The 21,860-nt window shown below is 42.4% G+C and overlaps 1 protein-coding gene across 4 annotated transcripts in view; it reads right to left on the bottom strand.

The window, feature by feature from the left end:
• Window positions 1-21,860, bottom strand: part of FOXP1 (forkhead box P1) — a 390,897-nt gene that overhangs the window by 329,341 nt on the left and 39,696 nt on the right. For all 4 annotated transcript variants that reach the window (XM_040591471.1, XM_040591469.1, XM_040591463.1 and 1 more), the window contains exon 2: window positions 13,720-13,847. The gene's annotated coding sequence lies outside the window, so the exon portion shown is untranslated. The remainder of the gene's footprint in view (window positions 1-13,719; window positions 13,848-21,860) is intronic.

Here is a 21,860-nt window from a genome sequence, read left to right as displayed (position 1 = left end):
CTCCTAGGAGGGCTCCACACACCTGCTCTCGCAGAGCTGCTCGCCCACGGGTTCAAAGATCTCAGCCCAAACAAAAAGCTTCCAATTCAAGCCACAAGCAGAAATACAATCTCCCCCACCCACTTCTACTTCCCTTGTCATTCAACGGGTTTCATCCTGGCAAAATCACACCCCAGGAGTTACAACTCATTCTGCCCTCTTCCCATAACAAAGCAAAACAAAGAGAAAAAGATGCTCCTATGATGATATCCACATGCTGCTGGAGCTATTGGAGACTCCCAATACCAAAGTGGAGATGAGATGCATGCCCTAGACTGAGCCAGCTGGGATAGCAGGAAGGGCTGCAGAGCAACGCACCAGCACATCAAAGGCTGCAAATTTCTGAGTAAAACTTGAGGACAAAAATGTTTCCCCTTCTTACATCTGGAGAAGGACATCTTTGCTTTGGATCTTGGTTTGAAACCTTATGAGAAGTTGATGTTTGGAAAGAAATGGTCTATATCGCCCAACAAGTTTTCTCCAAACAGCAAATGGCACAATTATCTTTGAATATGAGGTCCCTCCTACTAAATGGCATGATCATTCAGTTATAGATGTTTACATTCCTGTACGTTAAAAACAAACATATTACGCTAATAAATTATGCAACTAAGCTACACTTGATGGGATATGCTCCTTTTTAGTATTCACACAAAGCACCGCAGCATTTAACCACAGGGTAGATTTACTCATTTACTACATCTATTCGTTTAAATGTGCCCAAAATTTGTTTTCTCAGCACTTGCTCACTAAGATTGCTTTCAATATTGGCTTTTGGGGAGTTCATTTTATATGGATTCTCTATTAGAAGAGAACACCACAGATTCACTGAACCTTTAATTCTCCACCAGAACGTCGACTCACACAGGAGCAAAAAGCATTTCATGCTAGTCCTGGCCCAGACCAAGGACGCCACTACTTCTCTGCATCCTACCCAGGAAAAAAAAGGCAAATGCCTTTGATTTGAGATGCTCCAGTCTCCTGCACCCAAAACACAGAGACCACTTGCTAGTGCCCTTCTCCCCATCATCAGCGTATTTCCACTGCAGCCCAGCTAAGCCCTTGAAAACCCCACAACTGTGCATACAAGCTCAAAGTAAGAAGCTTGAAATTATGCTCCATCAAGTTACTCCGCCTCACTACACTTTTAGAGCTTACCAAAAAAAAAAAAAAAAAAAAATCAAATTCTATTGAATTTCTCTCTACACAGCTGCATCTCTAATGAACCCCCATAAAAGTTAAAACTTACATTTGGTAATCATATGCAATTGAAACATCATAAAATGAGAAGTCAAGGAACTGGGAACTGTATGTGGGCTGCAATGACTTGTCTTATTGTATTCATTCCCTTAATAAATATATCTTAAAAATAACCTCCCAGTCACACATTTGCAATATAATATAAAAATAACACTAGATTCAAATTATTAAACAGGTAATTTAATAGAACGAGAATTGAAATGTAGGACAGTGTGCAACTTTATGCTATAGGAATAGGATGATTTTAGCCAACACAACTATTTTTCTTTTTTGCATTATCTTTGCATTTATAATACTACAACATCCACATAACCTTGACACTGTAGTCACCTTAGTAACAAACAAGTGTAACATTCACTTATAATTGAAATCCCAAGAGGGTATTCAGTTCAAGTAAAACAAAAATCGGAGGCCCCTACTCTGTTTTTGCTTTTTTCTTAGTCACATATACATAGGCTAAAAGGGTTTAAAAATAAATGTATTTGTATACTATTAAATCTACAAAGCAGAACTATTTAATTTTAATTCAATGCAAAATGGAAGCAAATATAACACCTTTAAAAGAAACAATGCTAAAACCAGAAGCAAATTATTTAAGTTCTGGATCAGCGCAGCTTGGCAAATTCACACCAAGTAAAGGCCAAGATTTAAACCAGCCTTACAGCCACAAGCAGCAGCTGCGCCAGGGGACCATTGCACCAGCAACACCAGCCAGGCAGAGGACAGCCTCTGTCATGCCACTGCCACCAAACACTGGTGGAGAGGGACGAGTGTCCCCAGCCCAACCACCGCTGCACCAGGACTCTGCCTGGCACAGGCTACGCTCCTGATTGCATACGTAGCTTCTGCTTTGCATAGCTTGTTTCCTTTAAATCAGGGTATTTTAAATGAAAGAAAAAGGGCAAAGGTCCTATCAGTGTCCAGAGGAAAGATCTGAGCCCCTCCAGACCAAGGTCTCTTCCTTAATAATGGCCAAGCCCAAACACTTCAGAGAAAGGTACAAGAAACATGTGAATTGATGGTTTTCACCTCTGGAAAAAGGGGTTTCTGCCTAACCTTTTGTTAAGCTTTGTCCTAAAGTGAGAAAATTTATATTCTTCTTAACTTGTAGCTTTAAATAAAACTGCTCCTACTCAAGGTACCTGCAGATGTTTGTGATCACTTATGAAGTTAAATCCTCTTATTGTTTCACACCTAGCCCTTCGTAGCTAGGATTTATAGTTTTACGAAAGGATTATCTAGTTCTGTTTCAGGGGAAAAAAACCCACTTAACTGCAATCTAAACCACCTGAAGCCATCTTTTACTTCGCTCATATTGGCTTACTCTTCTCATAACTCCGAAGCCACAAACTTTCTGCCGCTGCAGAAGAGCCAGCCCATCACCTCCAGTGCACTGTCCCAGCCCCAGCCACATGGCCTGCCTGTCTACTGGGGCTGCCATCTGCCAGGGCTCCGTCCGGGCCGTCACGCTTTTATTAAGTCCATGATGAGTGTGATTCAATTAACGTCGCCTGAAAAGCCACTACACTGCAAATGAAAGGTGACAAGGAGTTGAGACAGTAAGTAGGGGGGCACGGTGGAGGGCAAACTGGCCAGAGGACACAGCAGACCCATTACTGTGCATGGCAAACTGGGTTTGACCTGCCTATGCCTTGCGGGAGGAAGAAGGGAAGGGACGCAGTGGGAGAAAAAGAGTCTGGAGAAGTGATACTTTTAGAAAGTTCTCCCCACCCCGCTGCTGGAAAGGCAAATCGGAGGCAAACACATGCTTTTTATCAGGTTATTCTGTCATCAGGTGTTTTGTCTATATGCAGCACCGTGGTGCCAATCACCAGCAAATGCCTGATGGAGGAATTAGCTGCTCCTTGCTGGGGGCACGCAGGACGCCCACTGACCCTGCCAGGAGGTCTGTGCCCAAAACAGCTGCAGGAGTGGGCTCCTTCTGCCGGTGGAAACAAGGACTCGGCTAAATGCGGCGAGCTACAAGTTTCTGCAACAACATGCAAGTCTCCAACATGTGGCCCGTAACGTAGCTGTTGCCATGGTAAATATTCATGTTTAGTGAAAAGTGTTAAATCTTGTATCATAAGTTAAATCAGCTGCCAAGACACATTTTCACAAGTAGGGGAATTTTTGTCTTTTCAGAATGGAATGTTTTTCAGTTGACATTGATTTTTCCCTAAAATAAGTCCCCCAGAAAGGAAGCCAATCACACGTGAGGCAGTCCAAGAGCTGAATTACTCTACTCCTTCTCTGAATCATCAACAAGTGTTGTGTGTTAGTGTGTGCGTGTGTACAAATGCACTGTAACTTCATAAATCCCATCCTTTCATACAAATGAGCAGTTTTGCAATTTATTCACAATATTAAACTAATGATCCCTGCAGAAATAGCACCAATATTTCATATTTTGGGTGATAAGACTTCAACAAGTAACTTTTCTAAATAGGAAACATCTCAAAAGAAGTAATTAAGCTTAACTTGCCTAGCCTTTTCACAAATACAAGACTCAGTCCTGAGCCTGAAAATACAGTTGTTTATGTAGGTCAAAGACAGAAATAGTGAGAGCATATTTATTTGCTTTTATGTTTCTTGTTCAGTATTTCAGAAGAGATACAAATGGTTTTAATACAATTTCAGAAAGAGAAAAGTTAGAATTAATGCAGAATTGGCTAAAAAAAAGCCCAACAAAACCACCACAATTTGTTATTCATTTAAAAACTGTTGCAAGGAAATCTGACTGTCAGCAGTTCAAAATCTGCAAAATTACATGTATGTGTCCTTCCCACTCCTGAACTACTCAAAATTGGCTCAATCTAGCGTCTTATGGTTAATCTTGTGTATTTAAAGCAAAATGCATTTCCAGCAGAAGGTTCTTTAGAATAAGGGGGGGAAATGGTTATTCAGTAATTAGTCCAATTTCATTCAGAGCAAGTTAAATAACTCCTCTGATAACAAAGCAACAAAGCAGAACTAGTCCTAAAGTCTGAACAGAAAAGACAAAGCAGTCATCTGCTTTGACACTGCAACCGAAATAAAAACATGAATAGCAATGACCTCCTTGCTTTCTCCTGCTCAAGCTCCACGCCAGACCGAACCGCTCCCACTGCCACACAGTGGGACTCAGCCCCCAGCCCAGCCCTGCAGCCCCTGCAGGTGTACCGCTGCCCAGCCAAACAGTGAAGAGCTCTTTGTCAATGTTGGGTTTTCCTCTCCCACATCTCTCTTCGACAACCACAAACTGGATTTCACCTTGGTTGTGCCTTCTACAGCAAGGACTTTGCCCAACAGATTCTTCTTTACCTATCTCTGAGTAGCAACAGCCAGCAGCCAGTCACATCCTTGTTACTAAGTTAAGAAACACTTCTGATTCCTCCTCCTCTCTCTAATTACTGCTCCACAATCAATTTGCCGTACCCCATGCCAGATTCGCACCTTAGCTCCTCACCTCCAGGCATTAAAACTCAAACTCTCCTCCCATCTTCTCCATGAAAGACATTTTCTAGCAAGCAAGCTACTGCTTATGCTCTCCTACCTTTTCTCTACTGAAACCAGCTCTACCAAAAGGCTGAAGCATATTTAGCACTCCCAGCTCTCTGCTTGTCTCTTTCTTTTATTTTACATGGTACAATGTTCTTATTCTGCCTTGTCTCCTTTCTCTACCCTGGCGCTACAGAGAGATATCTTCCTGTGACACCTTAAAAAAAAAAAAAAAAAAAAATCACTGAATTAACATGACTTGCACTGCATGGTATTTTCAGACCAGCCATTTGCTAATGTCACAAACACAATTAGGAAGTCAGGGAAAGAGCTTACAAGAGCAGATGAAAGCTGCAGAGATAAAATGGAAAGCTTTTACCTGCCAAGCTCTCAGGTTAGGGTTCTAGGTTGCCCTTGGATCTAATAAAGCTATAAAAGAGCCATATCAAGGATATGCACAGTCACATTGCTGTAAATATAAAGTGTGGCTTTTTCCATCCTCCTATAGACACAGATTTTTGCTACCACGATTTGCAGGCTGGTAGCCATAGGTGGTTTAAATTCTTGGTATTAAAAAAAGCTCAAAGCATTACTGACAATTAAAACCAGCTTTTACTCATGCACAATAACGCTTCTCATGCTTTAAAAAAAATAATATGCATATCCATATTACCATCATAATAAATGCCACAGAGTGACATGATATGATTGAGTATAATGGCTCCTTTGGAGCCATTATGGTCGATCAGTAAATAATACACTTTTGAAATTGTCTAACTACATATTTACACTTGTCAACTCTCATACACTTCAGTGACAGAATTTAAAAGAAACACTGTAAAAAACTGTAAGAACATTAAACGACGAAAACATTACACTGAAGTAGTATTAAGGTTTGACTTAAGCCCACAGAAACATGGAAAATCCAGGGTAAGGCCAAATCTCCAAAAATGACACCTTCTTCAGCTTGCTGAGCCATGCCTGAGTGCTTGCAATGGTCCAGGCAAAGCGAGGGAGGAGGCAGGGTTGGGCAGAAAGACAGGGGACCACTGGGTCACGGTGTTCCAGGGAATCAGGTGAGCACCAAGCCATTATGGAGGGCTCTGGCCACCAAATTCGTAGGCAAGAGCCAGCCTGCCTGCAACAACTTAGCTGTACAGCAGGTCACCATTTTATGGCATTTAAAAAAAACAAAGCCTGGATCTTTCCTCTGTTTATTCAGATGAAACTCTTGATTTGAGTTGAGTAGAATTGGTCTTCGCTTATTTCAGAAGAGGCCCCACTGAGACACTGGGAGTTTTGCCTAGCTGAAAACACATGGAGAAAAACTTCAGGCTTTGACCCTAAAAAGGCATTGTCAAAAAAATACGTTAAACAAACATGACAGCAGAACATTAATACCCCAAAGATTCACTCCATGTGGGGAAAAAAAAAGACTGGGAAGCAAGATGTTTTTTCAAGAGTAAAATAATGGGTTTGGCATTGGCTTTTTTAATTGATAATTTTGTGTCTCTTGTTCAGCTGTAGTCACTTTTGCTCCAAGCAGTGGTGGCAGCAACTTTATTGGTTCCAGTAGAGCTCTGCTGAAAACAATAAGCATCAAGCCCCCAAACACTGTCTGTCTTTCTGCAAGGGTCACATCCTACTGACCCAGAGTCAAGGGAATATTGAATGCTTGTGAGACGTCAAGAGCAGCCTCGGGCCCACGGCACCTCCTTTGCAACAAAAAGACCCCAAATGCTTCAGACACTATGCACTACCAGCCCTGAACCATGCTGTAAAAGCAATGATGGATATTTTCCTAGAGCAAAGGTCTTTCTTCACACACACACACACACATATATATATATATATATATCTCCTTGCTCAGACTTATGTATTACCTAGCTTGTAAGAACAAAATCCATAAAGACTTGGCATAGCAGACTCTTGAAGTTGTCTGAAGACACAACCACCACACCCCTGTCAAGAAGGAATTACAGCTTGGTTTTATAGTCAACTCTCCCCTCGACTGGCTGATGACAGAGCAGCCTCCCTCTACGCTCAGCATCTGGGATTTTACAGCCGCTGTATATAAACGGCATTTTCATGACAAACAACTCTGTATTCGGTTTCCTTCTATATCTGAAAGTGAGAATGATCTCTTAAGGCTCTGCCGGGAAGCAGTATTAATGAAGACAAAGAGTATTTCAGGCTATTTCCCCCAGGAGCATTATCACGATGACAATATAATGACTTTGTCCTACGCAAGTACTTTAAGTCCATGTCTTCCTCCTGAAGCAGCTCTTCAGGACCCCCCTGTACGCATGCTCCCCATGACAGCCCTCGCAGCCCGCTCCCCGTGACCAGCATCCCATCATTCCACAAAGACTTGAAGAGGACAGGATCTGCCATCAGCTCAGAGATTTTTCTCCCGTCTCTCATTTCATAAGCCCTCCCTGGAGATGTTTGCTTTTGTCTAAATATTATAAACCATGGTATGACAAAGACTTAATAAATCCAGTTGCCTTTTCACTTTGCACTTTCGTCTCCTCTCACCCTACCTTGCGGCTCATGCAAATGTCAGTAAGAACAGTTTTTACATCTCCTCGGGTCACCCCAGAGTGATATAAGCAAAAGTAAACAAACTACTGAAGTCTGGGTATTTTTACGTCAGTTGGGATGTAAATCAGTGGATGAAAGCTGGGAATAAACCAGCAATATGAGGGCAGCTTATTAAAGTTTCCTCCCCTGGCTCAGTGTTCCCTCATTGTAATACAGTTGACATAACCCTACACTAAGGGGAAAAAAAAAAAAAAGAAGAAAACCTACCCAAAGAGATATAAATATTTCCCCCAACGTCAAAGACACTCTTCTTTCAAGATGTTAGACAACTCTTATAGAAAGAGAAAAGCATTTCTCTACCTAAAGCAGAAATCTCCACCTGTAAGAACTCAGGAGGAGACCGGACAGCATCCCAAGTGCTCAGGATGGGCACATGCTTCATGTGGGACACCTCAGTGAGGAGACCAAACACCACAAGTGCCTGGGACAGGCCAAAGCTCCACACGGGACACCCCAACAAAGCAGAACTTGGGATACAGAAGGTGCTCGGTTCCTGCTGTACCACGTAGATCACTTCTCAAACAACAACCAGAGCAAGAGCTTCACCCCAGGGCTCAAATCAGAAAATGACTGGTCCTGTGTTGTGCTGAAAGCCCCTGGGAAGATGGGTTTTTAAGAGCAGCAGCTCCAGCTGCAACCTAATTGTCTGACCAGTGGGTGCCCCAAACCCACAACCTCCTCACACCATTATCTCCTGGCAGAAAGGTATTATCTGCTTCCACTCTTCCCTCTCTGCCTCCTTGTTTAAAGCTTTCTGGCTGCTGGTGAGGAAATGAGTCTGCCTCACTCTACCTTTCTCCCATCACCTTGCTGTCTGCGAGGACTGGTGAGAAAATGTTTCAGCTGCTCTTACACTTCTACAGCATCCATTTCCTGAGGCCCTTATGGAAAAAAAGGCTGTCCCATCTCCTGATGATGATAGTTTATCAGGTAATGGCATGAAGCAGGAATGATCCTGCAAAGCTGTTACCAATACCCAATGGTATATGAATAGCAGCAGTGAGACAGAGATCATGCTCATCGCGTTCGCCCACCAAAGGGCAAAGCCCGAACAGCAACCAAGGGACTGGCACAGCCTGCCTGCTAAAGAGCGTATCATTACTTTAACCTGCCATGAGTAGTTGTTTGGCTTTTCTGATTTTCTGTGTGTGCACTGTAGGTTTTTTATATTTTATTTTAAGTTAAAACCTGCTGAAATTCAATGGCTCGAGACACAGCAGTGCCAAGGAAAAGGAGCCTCTGGTCCCTGAGAGGGACTTTTCTCAGTGCTGGCTTGACACATAAAATCTGTTTCTTCAATTATGTCTTCCCTCTTACCTATTTTAGACACGATGGTGTGAAAACATAATAAAAGCTCGTGGAAAAAAAAATCAAGGAAGCTGAGAAAGTATTCTTCAGATCATATTTAGAGCCCTTGGCTCTCAAATGCTTTAATACCAGGAGAATAGCTGCTTGCATACCCCAGCTCTGCCCCTGCGCCATGCCAGCACGTACAGGCTCTCACACCTTCCCAGATCACCAGCATCTCCATCTCCAGCAGTGTTAAGAACTGCCCTGTTCAATAAAAACACAGTTACTGAAATGCAGAAGTCCAGCTACAAAAACCAGTCTGCACTGTTTAGCGCTCTGCATCCAGTGAGGTGCTGGTGTTCTACTACAGTTTGTCATACGTACACTTACAATCTGCACAAACCCAGAACTTCTTCACAGTACATGACATCTCTGCTATGCCACTCCTAGTTCAAAATATATCTTAAAGCATCTGAAGTATCAACTACAGGATTTTAATCACTTATTCAAAAACTCTACCAAGTCAGGGTGAAGCTTTGCAAATAAAAGCTCGGCTCAGGAGTTACAGTTCACCACCTTCACACATCAAAATCTTCTGTTAAGTGATTTATTGGAATAATGGATATTTTTTGTATGACAAAACAGATTACTCTAAAAATTGACCCAAGCAATCATTATAGTCATAGCAAAATCAGGGCTTGCTTTTCTACCACAACAAAAATTCTGTATTTGGTTTCATAAATAAAAAGCAATGAAAAATACCACTAATTTGGCCAGGATAGGAGTCTACAATAAAGTCCCCGTTTTAGGTGTGAGAAGATTTTTGGACTTCAAAGGCGTGAAATTCCCCTTTCTCCTGGTGATAAGAAATGCCCCTTGATGCCCCATCTCCTTCAGGACATAGCCAAAGTGGAAATAATTTTCAAAACTAATATGTACATGGAGTAACATGGTTAACATCATCCAACTAATTTAGATCCACCTACACAGTATAAATATATCTAGATAAACTGTCACCTTCAGCAGAATTCATTAAAATAATGTTATATCTTCCTTGTTAAATGTAATTTTTTTAATTGAAATTTAATCTTACTGCATTATTTGGTAGATTTTTAATTGACATTTGTAGTAATTAATCGGTAAGCATTACAGCTTTGTCTGAAGAGTTTAAAACTAAATTTGACATCGAGATTGGCCAGCCACTGCTGTGAGGTGCCTGCTGGGAGCATTTCATCATCCTCCCAGCCCCTCCTGCTGATCAGAGGTGGGAGATGATGGTCTCTTTCTTACAGTCATGAATTACATTACTAATGTATTCCATTACCACCACGCAAATGTCATGTTAATTCCTGATCATCATCAAGTCAGACAATGGTTTCCACGCTGGCACCCAGCCAATTAGCGGTGTGGAAAAATATTCCGCCAATTATATAACTTGAATTAGGTTAAGGACTCAAGAGAAAGCAAAATAAATGCTTTGAAAATACTTCTGAGATAAAATGTAAGTTGACACTGTCTTCATGTGCTATAGCCGATGTTATACAATCTGATAGGCAGCTGCCAACATTCATAACTGTTTATTAAATCTAGCCTCTCTTTATGGTGGCAGCTAAGATCTGTATTTTTACCAATATTAGGTTCATTGTGTTATGAAAAAAGACCAAAATACTTAGGAGCATTCACACCAGCTTATAAAACATATTATGTAGTATATTAAATTGTTAAAATTACTTCTTCTCTCCTCCCCCCTGCCACAGAGAAAGTTCCATGGACAGAAAAGTTTCAGAAAAACAAAGTCCTTCTGTAGCCACTGATGCTTTAAAGAGCAAGGGAGATCCTGCGAGGACAGAAGTGCCATCTCTGGGCTGCTGCCACCTCTCCTGCCGTGCAGCTCTGCCAGGGGACACCAGCCTCAGCTCCAGGTGCTCTGCCCTGCTCCCTCCATCCCACTGACACACATCTGGGTTAGCACAACCCACTGACCTGGGGGAACCCGCTTCTGCTCCACAGCTGTCGGCAAACCCCTTTGGCCTCTGACCCTAGCTATCACAAGAAGCATCACGGGCAGATAAAGCCGGCTGTGTAACCAGGATTCCATCCACCAGAGGAGAGGACTGTGGCAGGAGCAGGGCATCCCTGCCAGAAAAGGTCACCACGAAGCCTGGTGGAAACCTCTCTAGCTGCACAAGGACACGGCAGGTTTCTAACTCTGTGCTAGCCTGGTGTGCGCAGCACCGAGCCCCACTGCCAGCATGCTCTGCCAGCAACTTGCTGCATGACCAGGTTTTTAGAACCACCCCATTATTTTGATTTGTTCTGTTCTTAACTCAATTTATCGTACAAGCATGGTTATCTCCAATTTAAAAACGTATACAGCACCAGTTCCTCAACTTTAAAAATTTATAACTATGAGCAATTTGTTAAAACCTTTTACCGTATCTTTCTGTCTCATTTTTCTAGGTGCTGCAACGAGGCAATTCACTGTTCTGGCTGCTTACCCTAGATGACCTTTGCCTGCCATAAAATGGTATACAACTAAGCGCTCTGCTTTAAATAAAACCCTTGCCTCTTCGAAAGGCCCTACGTATTCAGTCAACACAATCAGCAGAAACCACATTTGGTTACTCAATAAGCTGGAAACTTCTAAAACGCGCACAGCGGTGAATGAATTCCTGACATCACCAGGGACACTCGAGTAGGGAACAAGAGAGACCGCTGAGAAGTGGCTCTTGCTGCAGCTGGAGAAAGGATCACTCCTTTAAACTGAACTCTCAAGGAAAACGAGAACAAAAACTGAATTAGCTCAACACGTACCCTCTGCAGTCAGCACATTGCTAGGCAACTTACCATCTCTTGATAGAATTATGGTGGAGGGCTGGTCGTACATCAAGGCTAAGATGAACAGAAGCACCAGTTTTGGCCAACTGCTCCTTTCCAGGGGGACTGCTTAATGCTTGGTCATTTCATGTTATCATTTTGCAGTATTTTCTAAGCACCTGGAGAGTCTAATGCATTCAGAAGGTATTTTAAAGCTATTATGTGACATGAAAATTTTAAGACAACTGGAAGTAAGTGAATTTTAGGAGGAATGGCATGAGTCTTTTTATTTGTTCAAGCCAGCATTTGAAGAGTTAACAATCCTTCTTCTCATTGCTTTTATTTTTTAATACTGAAGCTATCCAGAGGGCACGCTACTTGAACACTTTATCTTTACTCAGGATGCCAGTAGGCCACAGCTCCATACCTCCATAACTCAAGCTGGTATTTCAAGAGGATGCTTCAAAGCACCCTGGTCCTTCCATTTGCCACCGCTGAGACCAGACACAAAGTCTCGTTACAGGCAGTGCCACAGGGCTATCGCAATACTTGGCCATGTCACACTTAACCATAATAGCTTTAGAGGGGCCTCAGTCTTTAACAGTAACTTGTATAGTAAGATTCAGACTCCAGTTTACAGTTACTGAAGTATTACGCAAATGCACAGACTGCTTTAAATAGAGGCACATACCTTGCATAAACCCTCAAGTTTTCCATGCATACTTCATAGGCACAAAGAAATAATTAATTAGCTAGCCACCATGATTAAAATCAATTGATTCATACATGACAGAGCAGTGAGAAATTTTTGCATCACTGCAGAAGTCTGGAGTTGGCTCCTGTTTGGGGATCTTAGTCATATCATTGAGGTTGGTAACTCAGATATGAAGGAAATGGTAAGAATCCCTCTCCTGCATGCACACTTTGAGTGCCATATGGGTTTATTCAACTGTTTACTACACCAGTCGGTAACAACTGAACAGCTATTACAATCTTTGCTAAATGACATGGTAATTATCCTACCTCTGGAAAAAAAGAAAAAAAATGGGAACTTAAAAAAAAAAAAATCACAATTCACTGATGTGTGAATTTCTTAGGTTTTATAATCTTTGAATTGAAATACACTTTCTAACACAGAGAAGCATATTAAATATATAATAGAAACCTGAATTTATTAAAAAAAATAATTTGTGCTCTCATTTCCTACACAATTTAATTCTGTAGATTTCCTAGTTTTGAAAGATTTCTTACAAAGACCTTCCAATTTTCCTGTAAAATCAGATGATTCTTGTTTTCCTAATGTCAGTCTTCTGATTAATGAAGAAATAGTCCCTCCTCTCACCCCAGTTACTAAGAGAGGCAATCAGGAGCAGGTCAGTAAGAGGAGAGGGCAAGGGAAGGGTCACTGTGCCAGGCTGCTGGAAGACGGTAACAGCCAGGAAAAGCCACTTGTTTGGCACAAAAGGGACCAACAGGCTTCTCATTTGGCTAACACCACCAGGAAAGGGCAGCTGCCAATTAACAGGGAAGGGGGTCACCCCCACACCACCTTCTCAAGCTTGACCAAGTACATCCTGGCCAAAATTGGCTGTTAAAGGCTTTGTCCCTGTCTTCCTCCAGGCTGGGCATCGCAGCACCAATGCCATGCTGAATAGTGCAAGCGCACGCGACAAGACAGCTCTCCTGTGTACCAGTGACACCATTTTGTCACTGGGATGCAAGTGCAGCAAACAGTGGAGCTAATTATTTGTTGGTAATGGCTCCTTTGAGAGTCCATCATGTGACACACGGTGGAGAGGAGACCTCTCCATATTCATATTTAATCATGGCATGATTTGCCCACATAAGCACGTTTAGACCCTGTCTATCTGCAAGGCTTCAGTTTCAGGCAGTAGTTTTGCCTGCATCACTGAACTCCAGTTTCACCACCAAAGACCTCAGAGCTCATAGGATATGAGGCGATGGAGAGAAGGATGGAAGGAAGGGAGGGAGTATTTCTTTTTGTATTGATATTTGGTATCACTGCTATTTCATTATAATGAAGGGGGGGGGGAGGCTGGGGTTTGGGTTTTTGTTTTGAAGAATAGTCTTTACTTGCTTTTAAGCAGACAATATAAAAAAGAAACCCAAACCCCCATCACGTTAAGGAGAGGAGAAAAGGGTAAGGGAAAAAGAGCCTGTAAGAAAGAATAAGTGAGAGTTACTGCAAACTCAAGTTTGACGACTCACCAATTTTACTTGCAGGCATCACACATATCCACTCATGACTCAGGGCAAATATAGGAAAGGATCGAAACCCTTATCATGGCACATGTGTCTGGAAGCCGGAGTCACTCAGAAAAAATGTTCTCAGGAGACTGAAAGACAAAAACATGTTTTAAAACTTTACTCAGTTAGAATCATATCAAAGCCTACCATTTTCCTTTGAAAATAAAAGGTGTTTATAAACGCTGGAGGTGGGGAGAGCATTACAGGAGTATTTCTACAAATCAGACTTTATCACACAGCAGACTTTATTTGGCTTTAAATAAAACTGAGACTTACAATATTAAGAAAGGTTTTTAAAGACACACTTATTTCACATTTGCAACGTGCTCCTCTGACAGGCAAGCTTATGTTCTTTCTAAATACCAAAATGTGTCACCATCCAAATCCATATTCTGCTTGAAAACACTGCACTGTGAACAAAATCCAGATACTTAAACCTACTTTGCATTATCAAAATACAACAGTCTCTGAATTTCTGAAATATTTACTTTCTGCCTTCACTCACTGCATCCTGATAAAACCTTAACAAAATGTAGAATCTCTTGTTAGCAATAATCTTTCCTCTGAGATAAGGAAAAACACATATAAAACCTATTTGATGTTCAGGGTGAAAAGGCAAAATTTGCAAACATCAGTTAAGAAATACCAATTAGTATGGGTTTTTCCCCAGCTATTAGTAACACAGATAGAATTTAAGCTTAGCTCAGAGGAAGATGCTTGCTGTACAATTGAAACATCCATTTTACTAATAAGGGTATTTTAAAATAAGATATATAATTTCTTCACTGACAAAGTATCCACACTGAGTTAAAAAACTCATTATCAGAATTAAGAATGGAGCAGTTGCCAGGGTTGCTCTGCATTGTACCCATGAAACCACATGGGATTTAACCAGCAGCTCCTGTGCCTGCCCAAACTGGTTAAGGGTACTTGCTGCCCTAACGGAAGCACCAACACCCAGGAGAGCCTCTGCTCCCTGGACCACTACGCACCAGGGACCTGCAGCAATAAACCCCAGAGGAGAAAACAAACTTCGGAGCAGACGAAAATGTCCTGAGGGACTGGGGGTAGAAAAAAAAAAATACAAAAGCAAAAATCACATGCAGTGCTTCCAATTTCTTCATTCCCCAGTCCTCTCCTCCATAGCATCCCCAAGGCGGTGGCTGTTCCCAGCCTTTCCACACCTACCAGCACTTTGGCAGTGGCAAGAACTGCCGTCTCCAAATTAACTTCATGGAGTTAATTATTTTGGCAGCCCACTGCAGCCTTCCTGAGGAACATCTGGAAGCTTCTGTCTTAGCAACAACTGCATAAAATTTTGTGAGACAAAAAACAGGTACTTCTCTGGCCCTGGGGCTTTCTCCCATTCTTTGCTGAATGCAATGCAATGGCACAAAGAAGTTCACAAGAGTTCAGAAATCTAAATATAGGGATTATGCGACCCTATTATAAAACCACGCTACACAATAAAAACAGATCCAAAAGGGGTTTTTTAACAGCATTTATGCTAAACATGACTCCTTACTCAGAGACTCTGAAATACCTGCAAACCATAAAGTGACCTGTGTCTTGCATCAGTTGTATTTTATTCATGAGAAGCACAGCACTTGAGAGAAGCAACTGAGCAGTGTCAGAAACACACATCCGAGGCTTGCTTTATTGCTTGATGTGCTTGATGACAGATATGCAGATGGGTATATGTAGCTGAGCAGAAAGCTGCATCTACTCATGTTGGGGCAAGATTTTTCCAGCTGACCTGCTGCACCACAATATCCAACTCCTTAGTAATCTTTATCCATGATACGTCTGTAGAGCAGGAAAACTATCATTAGTCCTGTTTAGAAGATGAAGAACTGAAGCTCATTTTGGCTAATGTTTCCTCAAAAGATTTCATGTTCTTTTGAGACTTTTGAGGCAAAATGATTTGTGAAATAATACATTTGGTCTGCAGCTGATGAGGGCTACGGTGTACAGAAGCACTGTCCTCACCTCCAGATTGCTCTTCTCCACAGCCCTCCTCAAGCATAAGGAATATCTTGGCAACTTTCTGCCAACAAGCAGATTTGAAAGCTGGGAGACCTTCTACACAAGGAACAAGAAACAGGGTTGGGAGTAGTACAAACAGCCCAGCCCAGCTCGACTTAAACTCTAACAGTGGACCTGGAAAAATGGATGTTTCTTACGCCATCAAAAAATGACCTCACCAAAATACTCCACAGAACGTTTCTTCAGCCAGGTTTCCCAAGGGAACAAGGCTTACGTGATCACCATGTACTTTCTGCGCCCAGCCCCACCTGCATCTTTTGAATCCCTTCGGATTAATGGGAGCAGAGAGCTCCCAAAGACATGAATTCTCACGGCATTAAGTCTGAGGCTTGCACCAGTGGAGCCCTCCAAAACCATTTGATCAGCTGTCTCCAACAGCCAGCTGGCTCACCGGCACACCGCCAGCTCCGGGCTGAGCCCAGCACAGCGGCTGCCTGCCAGGAGGGAGCCCAGCAAGGCCTGGGGGCATGAAGGCAGCTCAGGCATTTCCATGGACCTCAACGCTGGAGAACCTGGGGAAACCACACGTACTGCTGAGGGGAAGGGTGGAGGAGGGAGCGCGGAACAGATAGTAGATCAGTTCTGATAAACTGAAGCCTTTAATGATCTACCCACACACTTGAGTTCGATCTGGCATTGACAAATTGAAGCTTTTAATGATGCGCCCACACATTTGAGTTGGACACTCCTCTTCTACGACTTTCACAAAAATAGCCTGCTGGGTTAAAGACAGAGAAACTCTAGTAACGCTACAACGCAAGCAGAACTCTCAACCACTCTTTCACAAAACTACTCCCCCAACAGATTCTTTGATGCAACCTCCAATACAGACCTCCTCCTGTGCTGCCTTGCTCCCATACTGATTCTCCAAAGGCTACAGCTAAATAAGGGGCAAATTGATGCAGCAGCTTTAGCATAACTAAAGTACGAAGTCAATCAAACCTTGAAACAGGAATCTGGGCTTCATTAATTCCAGCAACCACAATGTTTTTATTATCACTGTATTAATCAAAATAGGAAACCTATTAATCTGCCCCCAACAAAATTAATCTTCATAATATTGAACAGATTTGAAAGACAAGTTTTAATATTTCACTACTTAAGTCCCAAAGGTAGATGCGCACAGCTCTGATGATCTAGCAGACCACTACAGACTTCATCTCATCGGCCTGAGATCAGCCCTACCACCCTCACCTTTTGCCTGATGCTTCCAGCCTTCTTTGCGCATCTCCACCGTGGGGTCTGGCTGCTCCCATAGTTTTTGAAGCAACAGAGAGCATTGTTTCATACATGAAACTGCAAAACGGGCTGCAGCACTTGATGCAGTTAAAGAGCTGTGAAGAGTTTATGCTGGGACCTAAGGAACAGCACCGTGCGTCACACCCAGCCACGCTTGGGTGGCACTGGCTGGACATGCCACCCCTCACGAAGGGCTGCCTGGGTACGGGTGAGCTTTCTGCAGTGGGCAGGACAAACCTGAATGGTAGCAGACCTATGACCATGTGTTCAGAGGAATGAGAAGAGGTGCCCTGTGAGAAAAAGGCAAGCAGCTACAACAAGAAAGTATCTGAAATCCCCATGCTCCACTGGAGCAAGTCAAGGATTGTCACGCGGATCTGGCATAGCCTGTGCCCGACCCCCAGTGCACCAACCCCCCGCCAAAGCCACTGCAGTGAGCTGCAAAACACCCCTCTGCTACCAGATGAGACATGGTAACAGAGCCCAGTTTCACGGAGAAAATGGGTGGCAGAGGAAAAGTCCTTACAAAAGGATAGCAAGGAGTACGACATCACAGAAAGGGGCTGAAGACATAAAGGCAAATGACAAATGTGACTGGAAAAGAAGAGGAAAACAACCCAAAGCATTTCCAGATACCCATACCCTGCCTGGGGTGGGTGACACAGCCGAGCACACAGCTGCGCAGTTCTGCTGCTGCTCTTCCATCACCGTCACCGCAGTGCCAATTACTGATGGACACGGTGTTTTGTTACTCGGACAGATTTTAATTAAAGCAGCTTTCACCAACATATATATATATATATACACACACACACACGTATGTAGATACACATACACCTTGGGACTATATTTGGCACAAAACCTTTCAAAGCCTGATCAAAGGCAGAACTTCAATCACCTTAACACACCACTAGCATTGGGCTGTTTACTGACGGCAATGAAACTACAGAATACTGTTTTAACTAATGATTTCTCAAAGCCATGTTGCACAAAAGAAAACAGGTTCAACTTGTACATCAGTGCCTATGAGACTGCTCCAAAACAGACAACTGTATGAAAAGTTGTGCCCATGTATACATATATACAAAACTGTTTTTAAGTGACTGTTTTAAATTAGAATAAATCTGTGTTCCACCAATTAAGCTTTGAATGCACGACTGATATCGTTCGCTATTTTAAACAAGCAGCATAATAAATGCAAAAAATCAAATATTTTAGAGAAAATACTTGGAGAGTTGAGACACTAATTTTGCCATATACAATCTGTTTCACAGGGATTTAAAAAGCGTTATTGCCACCCTGGGTACATTGGAATAAAGATGAAACACCATCCTCTCCTATTTACATATTAAAAAATGCGTGCCTTCTCGATACAGTGGTATAGACTACCCAGCTTGCTGATACATGACGCTGTTAAAAACAAGCCTGTCTAGAAAACGTAAAGCCCCAAACTAGATCTAGAGTCTTTGTAAGAATCACTGCACTCTAACAGGTTGTAAGTGGAAATAAAATGTACTGCTGTCCTGTTTATCCTCCCCTCCAGCAAATGTCCTGGGGGAGTGAGGCAGGAGCAGCTGCAGCTCCCCAGGGCCCTGCCTAACGATGGAGCTGTTTACCAAGCACCACCACCGACAGCAAAATAAGGAGCAAGATTAGCCTGGAAAGCCTTGGGAACTCAGGGTGTTTATATGCAGGTGAAAAAACAAACAAACAAACAAAAACCACAATACCAAAAAAACATCAAACGCCACTCCCCTCTCCCCAAAATAAACCCCCGCCATCCCTATTCTTATTTCTACCTCATATACCTGTATTTGATCGTAGCTTGAGATGCTCAGCAATTTCCTAAAATCTTTCAATACAGATACAATTTTTCCAAAATAAATAACCTTTTTCTTTTTTTTTTCCCCCTTTAAATAAATTGCCATTTGAAACACATGCCGAAAGCATCCTTAAAAAGACCACAACGGCTGCTTGCAAAGGGAACTCCACTGCACCGAGTAGTAGCATTTGTTCTCCCCTTTCAGCTGGGATCCACCTCAACTTTTTGATGTTGGTTGGAGCTTTTATTTGCAAATAGAGCAGAGCTGCTTGGGATGGAGAGCTCCTCCGGAGCATGCCATGTGGCCTGCACAGATGTTCCTTTTATTCCCGTGTCCCACAAGGCTCCGTGGCTCGCTGGTGTTAAACAGATTACGCAAGTAGAACACTTGATTTTGCATGTCCCCCTTTTTTCCAACAGTTGTCTAATTTACTCAACTCATTTTGCCCCCCTTCCCCCTACAATCACCACAGAAAACACAGAAAAATGAGGCAGAAGTGAAGTTTCTCATCCCAGACCAGAATTTGCAGAAATACTCAGCATCTGCAAACAAAGCAGAAATGCAGAAGAACAAAACTTATTTGGACAGTAAAGTAACTAGCTCATTAGGTGCCAGGTCCTTCTAAAAACAACCAAAAAAAATTGTCATATCCCAGTAACACCAGGCGTCACAAGTATCATAATCTCTAATCCTTATTTAGATGTCCAAATGAGAATTGAACTTAAAAAAAAAAAAAAAAAAAATCTAACACCAATTATGGGTGCTAAGCATTTGAAAATCCTTGAAAATCTGGCCTTCAACTCAGTCACAAAGAAGAGGCTTAATTTCCGGGCTGTCAGGCATCCCAATCAACAATTGAAGTCAATGGGATCTACACACTACCTAATAAAAAAAAAAAAAATAGAGCCTAAGAGGCCCATTAAAAAACTTCAGCTACAGGGAGACAACCTCACTGCAGAAGACAGCAGCTATACACAGCTTTGTGCATCAGCCACTTTGCTTTCAAGCTTAATTTGATTAATCATTTTGGTATTATCCCCAATTAGAAAAGTGTCTAACTGGAAAACGAATAATAAAAAAAACCCTGGTTAAGACTAAGATGCAGCACAAAATGGCAGCTACTGAACATGCAACTTGGGACTTCTGGCATTTGCCAAGGATAAAAAATTAAAGCTAATAATTGTGGGCAAATACAAAGGCATTGGTGTTTCATCCAGACCACAGATTTTGAAATTTTTTTTTTTTTTAATAAACTGAAACTGAATTCCAGATGTTGAAAGTTGGGAAGTAAAAACTGCTTTAGCTGTAAAAACACGGAAAGGTGAGACAAAAAATTCTGCTGACATATAATGATTCTTAGGGATGAAAGCACAGCCCATACACCCCCCTCCCCAGGAATGGGCTGGGACAGGATTTTTTTCCCCTCTTGTGTGCCAAACCAGGTAGTGGCACAGGGGGTTGCCTGGAGTTTCCCTTTAATAAGGGACAGAATGAAGCAGAAAACCCTGGGCACTCCCTCAGGGGAACACGTCCCCTGCATTCCTGATGCTGTGGCAGTTTTGAAGGGAGCCCACCTGGACCCTCCCGCACCCATGCTCTGCAACCCATGGCTGGTACCGGGCAGCTCCTCCTGTGTGATAACATAAAGGCAGGGGGGACTTCAGGATGCAACAAACACGAACTAGTACATCCCAGAAAGAAGCAAACACCCACCATTTTCTTTCACCAAACACAATGAGTCTCTGAATCATCCCTGACACGTCAGGCTCCAGGACGTCCTTCAGCATCTAAATAACAATCCAAATCGGACCCACAAAACTGGTTCTTGTTTTAATATATGGGTTCAATCATCATCAACACTCAGGGCTTTTCAAAGCAGAATTCAGGACAGTATTTTGAGATCACTGGTTTCACCCCTGTTTATTTCCATTACAGCATCCACAGTGCCCTGCAGATGAGCATACAAAATCACAGAGTATCCTGCAGCATCCCACCAACGCCATCCCAGGAAGACACTCAGTTTCACCCTAAAATTCAAGGACAGCAGAAAACATTTGGATTTTGATAAGAAGCGGAATATTCATCAGCATACTTCACTAGTGATGCAGTCAAAACTTGCAAACTTAGTCACAGAAATATGACTGAACTTGTCTGCTACCACAAAACAAAGTACCGTCTAGTGGTTAAAATCAGAGGACATGATTCAGGAATGCAAGCCTTTTCAAAGAAGAACTAAAACACATGATTAAGTGCTGTTGAAGTCAATAGGCTGATTCAGAGACCAGCTTTTGGAGCGATGGATAATACTCCCCACATTGCCATATGGCTCTCAGTCAAACTTCCTAGAAGCATTTTGCTAATACTGGGTTCCACCACAGCTTTTGGGAGGCCTGCTTTTCTTTTGCTTTCCCGCCCCCCCGCCCCCTTCTTTTTTTAAACCTGTGTCTGGGATGGTTTTCACCCACTCTGATGATCCTCCAGGCTCTCACCAAGTGACAGAGAATACCCAACTGTGATTACTGCAGGGTGGTGCAGACTCATGCAACAATTAATAGTCTCAAATGAAAGGTTATATATAAATAATAAATAAATTCAAAAATATATTATGTAATATATAAATATATACTATGTAAAATAATAAACACAGATATATAAATAATAAATACAGATTTATGATAATAAATACATGCACTTTTTGTGGTGTTTAGTAAAAGGTACACAGGCCCATTACAGCAACGAAATCCAGCAAGTGCATCTCAGCCAGCTGTGCGATCTCTGCAAACTATCCCAATCCCACCCCAAAACTCCTGAATTCGCTGCCTTTACAACTTACAGATACTTCACTTCTCCTGCCAGCTCCCCATTCACTGCTACAGTAAAATCTTCAGTGACGGGTTTGCAATTTTTTATCCTTTTAATCTAAATTGTCATAGCAGCCACTTGTCATAGCCTCCTGCGAAGCGGTGACAACAGCACAGCCAGGGAGGCCAACCC

This window comes from Falco naumanni, chromosome 4, assembly GCF_017639655.2.
Source record: "Falco naumanni isolate bFalNau1 chromosome 4, bFalNau1.pat, whole genome shotgun sequence".
Taxonomy (NCBI): Eukaryota; Metazoa; Chordata; class Aves; order Falconiformes; family Falconidae; genus Falco; species Falco naumanni.
The sequence above is the reverse complement of the archived record's forward strand: the minus strand, read 5'-3'. Positions and strand labels throughout refer to the sequence as shown.